The sequence below is a fragment of the Herpailurus yagouaroundi genome, unplaced genomic scaffold, assembly GCF_014898765.1.
Source record: "Herpailurus yagouaroundi ecotype Mexico unplaced genomic scaffold, PumYag 214, whole genome shotgun sequence".
In the NCBI taxonomy this organism is placed as follows: Eukaryota; Metazoa; Chordata; class Mammalia; order Carnivora; family Felidae; genus Herpailurus; species Herpailurus yagouaroundi.
The window spans coordinates 1487341-1498417 of NW_024412445.1; the positions used below are offsets into that span (position 1 = coordinate 1487341).

At 55.9% G+C, this 11077-nt stretch overlaps 1 long non-coding RNA gene across 1 annotated transcript; it reads left to right on the forward strand.

The window, feature by feature from the left end:
- Positions 1-754: 754 nt before the first annotated feature.
- On the forward strand, positions 755-3216 carry LOC121016981 (uncharacterized). The gene is made up of 3 exons (XR_005784569.1): positions 755-1335; positions 1471-1541; positions 3029-3216. It is a non-coding gene; the product is annotated as an uncharacterized LOC121016981 (long non-coding RNA).
- Positions 3217-11077: the final 7861 nt, after the last annotated feature.

Genomic DNA, 11077 nt, shown 5'->3' on the forward strand with positions numbered 1-11077 from the left:
TACCTCAGTGTGCACTTGGCCCTTGAACAGCATAGCGGTTCAGGGTGTTGACTTTCCATGTATCACTTTTGTCTCCTCCAGAACTTAACTATAATGGCCTACTGTTGACTGGATGCCTTATTGATAATGTAAACAGTTGAGTAACACGTATTTGTGTATGTTATGTCTACTATATACAGTCTCCTTACAATAAGTAAGCTGGAGAAAAGAAAATGTTGTCAAGAAAATCATAAGGAAGGGGTGCCTGGGTGGCTCAGTCGGTGGAGCGTCTGACTTCACCTCAGGTCACGATCTCACGGTTTGTGGGTTCCAGCCCTGCACCGGGCTCTGTGCTGACAGCTCGGAGCCTGGAACCTGCTTCCGGTTCTGTCTCTCTCTCTCTCTCTCTCTCTCTCTCTCTGCCCCTCCCCCGCTCATGCTCTGTCTCTCTTTCTTATTATTTGGAAATGCAATTTTACAAAAAGGAGAAACACTGGATTGATAGCAGCTACTTTTTGGGTGGGAGAAAAAGAAAGGTTGGGAAGGCTGGGGGGCTCAGTCGGTTAAGCATCCAACTTCAGCTCAAGTCACGATCTCACAGTTCGTGAGTTCAAGCCCCGCGTCAGGGTCGGTGCTGACAGCTCAGAGCCTGGAGCCTGCTTCGGATTCTGTGTCTCCCTCTCTCTCTGCCCCTCTCCTTGTGCTCTATCTCCCTCTGTCTCTCAAAAATAAATAAACGTAAAAAATTTTTTTTAAAAATCATAAGGAAGAGAACATACGTTTGCAGTGACGTATGGTATTTATCGGAAAAAAAAAAAACACCTGTGTGTAAGTGGACACGTTCAGCTCAAACCCAGCTGTTCAAGCGTCTGAGGAACTTGGGATTTGCTTTCGTCCTTTTATGAGTGAGCTGAGCGTCTTTTCCTGGACTTGAAGGTCACTTCCAACTCGCGTTTGTCAGCTCTTCATGTCTTAGCCCTCTTTCCTGTGGGTTTCTTGCCCATTTTCCTCTCTCTTCTCTGTAGAAGATCCATGTTTTAAGGCTATTAATCATTTGTGATACAGGTTGCAAATATTTTTTCTCTGTCCTTCTAATGTTTTGCGTAGGTTTTCGAAAACCCACCTGGAGGTGTAGCTGCTGGAGACACCTGTAGTTATTTCTGATGCAGTCTATTCGTTCAAATTTGTTACTTATCAGATAAATTCCAGGCTTCGTGCAGCAGCCCTGCTGACCTCTGACCTGACTCGTCTCTGTGCAACGATCCTGTGTAGCTGTTGGCCGCCGTGGGTTACATCCTTGCATCACCTCACTTGTGTAGAGGCCCTCGGGGCCATTCCCTGCCTCTGACAGCTTTGGTGAGAAGTCACATCCTCCGCTGAGCTTTCCCCACACTGCCAGACTTTTCATTACTGCCTGTTTCCTTGTGCTCCTATCGTAGAGTTTATTTGGCTTTTAAGAACCTTGATTTCCTGTCTGTTTCTCCTCTGCAGGGCAGGGACCAGATCTCGCTCATGCCTCTGATACCTGTTCCTGAACCCAGGTGTGGAATGATGCTTAAAAGGTGGGGAAAGCCTGGTGTATTGGCCGTGCCTGCTGGAAAACTGGGATGTTGAGGGTGTTGACCCATGATAGTGGGGTTGTGTGTCCTAGCCACCCGAAGACGCAGGGATCTAAAACTCAGGGGTAGCAGGGGGAAGGCTGAGCCTTGATTTGGGGCCAGGGTCAGGATGGGCTGCTGCTGGTCCTCTGGCAGCTGAACCGTGGGGGGCAGATATGGGGAACTAGAAGCAAGATCAGCCACTCATCGGACACTTACGCAGTGCCCGTCGCTGTGCTGGGTGCCTCAGCTGGCTTGTAGCGTTTCATCCCTGCAGCAGCTGTTGTGAGTTCTGCAGATGACGATCCGACCCGGGGGCCCCTCGGAAAAGGCCATTACAATGGGTGTTTGCAACAGTAGGGACGCATTCTGCGGTTTCCTGGCCCGGAGTGGTCGCGGATCTCCGGTGACCTGGCCTTCGCTACGCTGTTTCCCAGAGCGATTTCAAATAGCCCTTCTCTGCACGGAGGCCACTGTTCACTACATTGAGGAGGTTGCAGTTACTTTCTGAATTTGAGGACATAGGAGAAAAAAGGAAGCCAGATATTTACAGGGTGAAGCCTGGCGAGGTGTCGGGTGTGTGTGGAATGCCCCCCCCCCCCACCCCGTCCACCTCTGACCAGAGCACACGGGTGGGGTTTGCCCTGGGGGTCACCCACAAAGGCTCACAGACTGCTCTTTGAGGCTGCCCCTCTTTTCTCTTCCAAGGGGATGTTTCCTAAAGGCATGGACCCCCTGCCCCTGACCGGGGTGGGGGGGCGGGCAGAGTGGCCCTGACTTGGGCAGCAGTGACCTGAGTGGGAGAACAGGTTCTCTGCGGAGTGTGTGCACAGCGCAGGGCACCCCTCGCCTGCCTGCAGCCTGACTCCGTGGGTCCCTGGGGCTCGCCCGCCGACCTACAACTCCCGTGGAAGGCCACCCATTCGTTTCCTCTTGATTGTTATTTCGATAATTTGTGTTGATCTGGAGGGCATTTCTTTTAGCCACACGTCCGTGCAGGATGTCGGGAGACCCTCCCCGAGTCATGTGCCCCATGCAAATGCACCTGTGTGCTGTTAGGAAGGTCTGGCTTCCCGGACCCCGTGGAGAGTGTCTGCTGAGTGGGGGTCTGGGCTGAACCAGGAACTGGTGGTGTAGGCTAATGGAAGGGTGTCTGGGCAAGTGTCCCTCTGTGTGGGCACATCAGCTGCTTTTAAAGAGCAGACGGAAGGTTTCTCGGGAGGCAGTGGAAATGCTCTCGCCATTGCGCTGAAAACACACTTCCTGAGGACCGTGCACATGGGTGTGAGCGTGTGCACACGCGTGTGCGGGTGCACATATATGCACAAGCCTGTGAGTGTGTACAACTGGGAGATTGTGTGTGTGAGTCTGTGACTGTGTGTGCGTGCATGTACGATGAAGATACAAATCCGCATTTTCTGATTTTATCGCTTGTTTTCACTTTAACAAAGTACGTATTAGCTGGAGCCATGACGGAGCAGCAATTATCAAGATTGGCAAGAGCGCAAGCATCAGTTCAAGTCGAAAACAATTTTAGGGGCCAAAAATAGGTCGTGTTTTGTTGAGACGCAGGAAATAATTTTCATTAATTTTAGTTTGAGGGCTTAAAAAAAATAAAGCCTGTGTAAGCACTTCTGATTATGGCTTCCCCCACCGCCGCTTGTTACTAAAGTCACAGGATAATATGAGATTTATTTAAAGTGGGGGCCTGTTGGCCTCACAAATCCAGCAGCTCTGAGCGTGTGAAGAGACCCCGAAATGTATAAGATAAACTAAGAGCGAGAGTGGGTGCCTTCTCTAACAACCTAGAGAGATGTGAGCAGATCCCCGGCCCGGCAGAGGCAGGTGAAGGGGACCGAGCGGGGCAGGGATCTCTCTTTGGGGACTATATAGTGACTCTGGACCAGGGTAAGGTGACACGTCTTTGAAGGAACCGCAAGCCTTGCCTGAATTCTAGCTTTGTCAGCATTGGGATTCCGGTCAGCTTGATGAAGGAAAGGTAATTGGCAGGTGCACATCCCGCTGCTTCGAAGGCCACTGTTGGGCTATGGAACTGACGACCCCAACCCCCACAGCCTCTGCCTGGGCGGGGGGGTGGCGAGGGCTCCAGACTGGGGGGTCCCCGCATGGAACTTCCTCTGGGGTCCAGGGCTCCAGCCGGTGTGCCCGGACATATTAGCAGTTTGGGGGCCCTGACCACAACACCCCACCTTGCCACGGGGGTTTTGAAATAAAAACACACCTGAGACACGTGTGGTGAAGTGTGGAGATGAGTTTGATGAGGGAGCGTGGGGTGGGCTGAGGGCAGAGCACAGGCGGACAGCACCCCCCCCCCACCCCCACCGTGGATCTGTGTGATGTTCCTCGGACACTCCTGGCCGCCCAAGAACACAGGAAGGGGGTTCAAGTGCTTGCTGTGGTGACGTGGGAAACTGAGGCAAACGAAACATCAAATCCCCTTACTGCCTACGGCTCACTGACCAGTCCTTGAAACCGGCGCAGTGACCTCCCTCGAGGGGCTCAGCTGCCTCCATGATGACACTTTGCGGGAGACAGAAGGGAATCTCAGCTTCACATCACCCCACCTCGAGGACCCTGTAAGTCTCCTTCCTTTATCTCAACTGCCCCAGGACACACGCTGGCATCATCCTCCAGGCTTAGGGCCCCTAGGGGTCTCAGGACTGAGGTTTTACTAAACGGTAATAAATGGCGTTTCCCTGGCCACAGCGACCCCCTCAAGGTCCTGGAAACCCTGCTTCCAAAATTCCTAAGAGACTTACTCTATCCCCGCCCCCTCCCAAGCTGAGGGTATGTGATGAGTTACCCATCACAACCCCAGTGCAGCTCCTCCTGCCCATGGGCCCTGTCCCCATGCTTTAATAAACCACCTTTATGCACCAAAGATGTCTTCAAGAATTCTTTCCGGGCCGTCAGCTCTGGAACCCCCCCCCCCCCCGTCACCCCAAAACTTCATCAGTGTGACACTTCATGTGCAGGCTCCCTTTGCCAGGAGAGCTTGGCAGGATTATTTGGGGGCCCTTTGGGAGGACCAGATGGCATTGGTCACCCCGAGTGAGGCCGGTAGATCCAGGCCACAGGTCGGGCCAGCCCAGGGAGGGAGGTGAAGGCAGGGTCTCAGGGCAGGGCCTCGTGCGGGGCTGGGGAGGAGCTGGCGTCTGGCTGGTCCCCTCCCCTGGGCTTGCCCCGCACAGTTGGCCTGGGAGTGTCCCCACCTGTCCTCGCTCAGTCCTGGTGGCTCTGGACGTGTGTGTCATTGAACTGTGCTCCCAGCTCCCCCTGTGCCGGCCCCCAAGTGGGCAGTGGGACCCCATCTTTGGGGTGGCCAAGCTCACACAGCCTCGTATGGGCCTCAGGGTGGCCCCCTTCTCCATTTGGCCAGTTGGTAGACACATGGCTTCCCTAAACTGGGGTCACCCATCACACGTTGGCTTTCACACCAAGAGTCCTGGCGTCCCTCCCTCCTGGAGAGAGGGCCTACCCCGTGGCATTTCGAACCCCCACCAGCCTTTACGACGCAGTTGTGGTGTGTGCCTGTGTGCTGCGGGCACAGTGTCGGGGCCCGCAGGGTCTGTAGGGGACGCTCAGTTACTGTGGCTCCCGGTCTGCCAACTGCCGAAGGCCACCTTGTGAGCCACGGTGCGCACCCCTGTATACTTAGGTCACAAAAGGTGTTATGGTGACCCGATAATACCCACCCAACTAGGCATTTTGAAGAAAGAAATACTCGAGGGAAAAGTTATTCTTTAGTTAGCAACTTGTTGAAATTTGTCCAAGTCATCAATTGTTAATTAATACGTTCATGCTGATCGACACCATCTACCCGGAGAGACAGCGTCAGACCCCCCAGGCTGAGGGCTCTGTCCCCCAGCACGGCCCCTCCCCACTCCAGACACCAGTCCAGGTGTCATCTGGGTTCTGACCCAGCAGCTACAGACCAGCCCCCACCCCACCCCGTTAGCACAAGAGACACCTCCCTGCTCTTGCACTTAGGAAACCCCCAAGGATTGTAGCGGCTCTGTGTTGGAAACTGGGACAAAGACCTAATCTCTCTTCCTTATAGTTCACGGTCTCACAACATGTTAACATATTAATCCAGTTCACCAGAAAGCTGGTTCTAAAAGCCCCTTTTGTCCGATGGAAGGGAGCCTTCTCTGAACCCCTTGCCATCAGGACCCCACGTGTTCCCTCTGCCCACGGGGAATGGCCGGGGAGGGTGTCTGGGATCCCGCTCTTGGAAAGCTGGTGTTTCTGTTCACAAACCAAACACCCGCGAAATTCCCAGCAGATACTTATAACTTTGTTTTCTGCAGCAACCATCCCCAGGAAGTGCTCTCAGTCGTGGGTGGAACCCCACAGTGGGGAGAACTTTCAGCCTCATGGGATGAGGAAGCCAGAGGAATCTCCCCAGTGGGGCCGCCTGGCCAGCCAAGCAGGTTGATTGTGTTGTTTGCGGGTCTTACAGCTGGCTGCATGAGGGGTGTTTTTTTCCGTCTTTGTCGCTGGGGGCCGGGTGGAGGTGAAGGAGGGCTGTGCAGATGTGGTCCGTTTCAGAAGGACCGCGGAACTAGGCTGTCTCCCCCTTTTTGAAAACGGGCACCTCTCTGCAGTCCCGCAGCAAGCATGGAAACTCGGGGTACTTGGAAATGTCAATTCCTATGGAGTCCCGCAAGTTCAACTCAAAAAAACTTAAAATACCGACCCTTCAGAAAATCTAAGAGTAATGAGTAGAAACGTATCCACAAGGTCTGTTATTTCAGCGTAGGTGTTTGCGGAGGGTAGTTGGCTCCTGTGACCCCACGTTTCCCAAGGTTACACTGGGTGCACTCGCTGGAGCATTGGCTGTGTGTCTTGCTGGAGGGGTGACCTGTGGTCCCCTCACAGATCAGTCAGGTCAACTTTATCTTCTGAGTCCTGATGGGCAGGCATTGTTGCCCTTGTAGCCGCTTTTCTCACCCCAGAAGCTTTGAGGATAAATAGGGTTTTGCTAGATTGAAGTCTAAGGAGGAGAGTCACGCGGGCGGCCAAATCGGCGGGTGGTGCGGTGGGTGGGGGCCCCGGCGTCAGGCACGCAGGGTCTCGGGGCTCCAAGTGCAGGGTCCTGAGGGCTCCCAGGCCCAGGGGGCCTCTCCTGCCTGCGTCTTCTGGGCGCGCTCACTGGCGGGAGCAGAAGCGCGGCCTCACCGAACAGCCGGTGGTGGGGGGCGGGGGTGGCCCCGGCTGGGCTGTCTGTCCAGTCTGTAGACCTGCCGAGGTCTGGGGCCCTATAACCAAACAGAGGCTGAGCGGTGCAGGTTTCCACACCAAGTGGACACACGTTGGCTTTTGGCCTCTGCCTGCCTCTTTAGGATCGAAGAATCCACCCCGTTCATGTAGAGAGGAGGGGTTTTCGAGTTAACTGGTGTCTTCTGTGACGTGTGTGTCCACTGCTCCCTGCCCGACCTCTGGGGCTGTGCCCAGGTGGCTGGTCCTTTCCTCCTGGGCTGCGATGGGGGCGGTGCTGGGCCAGGGCAGGGGCAGAATCCACGGAGAGGATGTCCTGTCGCCCGAGGGGCGGGATCTCTGGCTGGTCCCACGGCCCCTGGCGGGAGGGTGGGAACTGCCCGCCTGCAGGCAGGGCCGGGACTCAACATCACACGCTTGCCGTCACACCTGGCTGTGCACCTGCTCCAACTCCCAAATCCCCAGACACACAGGGACAGAAGCACCTTGAGGAACAACAGGATTGGGCCCCCGAGAGATCCAGGAAATGGGGTCCAAACATTCAGTAGCAGAAGAGTTTTCCGTTCGGAGTATGCTTGTCTCCTCACCCACCCCCTCCCGCGTGGTTCTGAGACAAGGAGGCTCCGTTCTTGGCCGCCACGGTGACCTCCAGCAAGCAGGAATCTGGAGAAGTTTCTGGTCAGGGCAGAGGTCGGGGAAACGGGCTTTCCTGTCACATTCCGGAGGGGCCTGACATTCTCTGTAGGGTCACAACAGACACTGAACCATGACACAGAAATCCTCCAGGATTGGACCCATAATTCTTTGTGTTGGGTCTACTCACGTCCTCATCGACGTCACTTGCCAGACCACAACTTTTGGGCTGTGACTGATCCGGGACCGCAGTGCTGGTGAGCAGGGGCGGGGACCCGTGACCCGGGAGAGTGCGGACAGCAGGCCATGGAGGTCGGCGGGTCACCTGTGCTGGCTGAGGGGCTCTCGTGGGCGCAGGGGGTCCTGGGAATAGTCCGTGTTCCATCAGGAGCCTAGACCTGCAGGACTGCGTGCTGGCCCAGGAGACGGACAAAGGCTCGGGAAGGGGCCGTGGGGAGTCGGTGGCAGGCTGTCAGCCCTCCTGGTGTGGATCTTCCTGGTCACAGCACGGCTGTTAGATGGTCTTGCCTCCCTCCCCCCACCCCCCCGACTTGAAGATAGAGGATCTTCATAAAAACGCGGCGTGAGATTCGATCCTACTCACTTTGAGGCATCTCCCCGCCCACAGCCATGGCCAAGGGCCCCGGGGGACCGGCCTGGCGCTTCCCCAGGAATCTCGTCTGCCTTCATCCAGGAGACCGGAAGCTCACCTCTGATGGCGCACCGGCAGCTCATAGTCCCAGCGGAGATGAGTGCTAGCAAGGACGCCCCCCTCACCATCCCCAGGAAGGCCCAAGGGGCTCTCCACTCAGTGGCCGAACGCGCTGTGGCCCTTGCCTTCAGGACGAGCGAAGGTTTGCTCCGGGAAAACCCAGCCATCCTGTCCCCACATATCTCCACCTGCCCCCACCTGCCCTCACCTGTCTCCACCTGCTCTTAGGTGGTTTCCCTGCCCCCACCTCTTCCCACCTGCTCTCACCTGCTCCCCCTCTCCTCCCAGAGGTAGATGTAGCCATTGGTCAGTGAGTGTCCCCAAGGCCCTCCTTGTGTGCTTGTGTGCCGTGTAGAATTTGAACAGGATTAGGGTACACGGGGATGGTGTGCGGCAGCTTTTTTCTTGCAAAGCGTGTCGACGGCTCCTTCTACGAGCTCACACATACCTACGTCATCCTTTCAATGGCTGTGGGGAATTTCCTATGGTGAAAGAGCCCTGATCTGTTAAACTTCCCCCCTTTATTCCAGTAGGGTAAGTGTTCAGTGACTACAAACACTATGCCATGGGTTGAGACTGTTAAGTTTAAAAAATATATATTTTTTAATGTTTATTCATTTTTGAGAGACAGAGACAGAGCATGAGCAGGGGAGGGGCAGAGAGAGGGGGAGACATAGAATCTGAAGCAGGATCCAGGCTCCCAGCTGTCGGCATGGAGCCCGACATGGGGCTCGAACCCAGGAACCGTGAGATCATGACCTGAGCCAAAGTCGGACGCTCAACCGACCAAGCCCCCCGGGGGCCCCGAGGCTGTTAAACTTTTAATTAGCTAAAAATTTATGTGGCTGATGTTGGAAATGAATAAAAGTGTCTGTAATGTGTTGAACTTTCCAAGTGAGGTTTTTGATTCACTCGTCTGCCCCACAAGGAAGGAGTGCTGTATGGACCCATCTGTAGGGGACCCGCTGGCCTCCAGTCCCCCAGGTGGACCTAGGTGCTGGCAGAGTGAGGGAATGAACACGAGGAAAGGTGGGTGTGCCCCTGGATCATGCTGCCCTTGAAGCCAGCCTGCTCTGACTGTTCCAGCACCTTCTCGTGCACACACAGGGTCCCAGGTGCCGTTTTGCCTCCAGATACTCAAATTTCATGGGGTCCAGAAGTGGGCTAAATGCGGTGCAATTGGAGGCGTCATCTCTGGGCTGGCGTCACGCAGGGCCATGGGATTGGTCCCAAGGGGTGGCCCGAGCAGGGTAGCTGGGAGGCCTGGGAACCGAGTCCAGTGTGGTGGGTGTCAGAGCACTTGTGCGGGGGCACGAGTGCACGCTGGGTGGGCCTTCGGCTGCCCAGCAGGGGCTGTGGTCACTGGACTGCGGGCCTGAGGAGCTGGGGCGAGGTGAGGCTGTGGACGTGTGCATCTGGGGGGGCCCTGGATGTGGGGGGACATGTGTGCCGTCAGCGGTCAGCATCCATGTGGCAACCGAGGGACACCCCCAGGCCAAGGCTGTTTCCTGGGGAGGGGACCCTGAGCCACTTCAGAGGAAGGAACTCACCACTTTTTGAAAAAGCTGCTGGAGGCCCTTCCCCTGTGGGTGCCCCTGCGCCCCCTGGGCAAGTGCACCGCTCCAGTGGGCACATCCGAAAGCAGGGCCTCAGGCCGAAGCCCCAGGGCCTTTGAGACACAGGCTGCAGCCTCCGAGGTCCTAGGCTCCCCGACCCTCCTGGAAGCTGGTGCTGTGTGGAAAGTTCCGGAAGGGCCGCTCAGCTGCACCCCTGGTGAGGGGACACAGAGCCAGAACGTTCACCATCCATCTTAAAAGTAGATGCAGACTTTGTGCTCTGCCCACAGTATCTCCTTGCCCCTGGGCTTGGCTTCGAGGGCAGAAGGTCCCGCTCTGACCTGACCCTGACCCGCCTGTGCGGTACTAAGTAAACTCTGAGCAAAGCTGAACCTCTCTCTCCTGTCCAAACCCCAGCTTCCTCTGGAATCTACATCGGGAGCTTCCCACTCTCACCCCTGCAAAAAGCCCCCTCTTTCTCAGAATGCCTGCTGAAAAGCTGGCCTCTCATAACATAAAAATACACCCACCTCCAGGGAACGGAGGGAGCGCGGGGCAGCCCGAGAAAAATCACGAAAAACATGTTTTCTCAGCTTCTCGATTATTAACGGAGTTTAGTCGGGATATTAAGCAGAGCCAAGTTGAAAATCTGTTGTTATTTAATATTATTTAATAAAAAAACTGCCCTCCCCATTGAGTGATGATTTGAATATTCGCTCTCTTCTGCTTTCGGGAAAACTGACAGCCAAACCTGGCGCCAACTTGATTAGGTGGTTATTTTGCTTCGAATTCCTGGAGGGCTCCTGGTGCCGTTTGGGGGAAACCCCAAGCTCAGAGCAAGGTTGTCACCGTTGTTGAGTCCTGCTGTTTGCCACTCTGTCTGTGCCCTGTCCCCGTGGAAGGGGGCTGGCTCCTCCCTGGGGCCCTGGTGACCACGTGGGCCACACGCAAGGCTGGAGCTGTGGCTGAGTGCAGGTCTTTGCAGAATGCCTTGTGGTCCTCCCAGACCCTGGGATCGATCTAGGGGGCCTGTGGGGAACTGCCCTCTCTAAGTAGCTTCCTGGGTGGAGGGGGCTGTCACGAGTTTCTCACAGCCTCCCCAGGTTTCAAGAGGGCCCAGACCTTCCACCTGCCCCCCTCGGGCACAGCTGCAAGGAGCAGAGCTGCCTGGTGTCCCCTCACTGCGGTGGCTGCCCTGTGGCCCCCACGGCCCATGCAAGGACCTTTGGCTGCTCTTTCTCCCACCATGTTTGCCAGTAGCAAACCAGCTGCGCCTGAGGGGACCTCCCTGTTTCTTCACCTGCTGAAGGAGCCAAGTCAGGCCCCGCAAGTGCTCGAGACCCTTCACATCCCGCCGT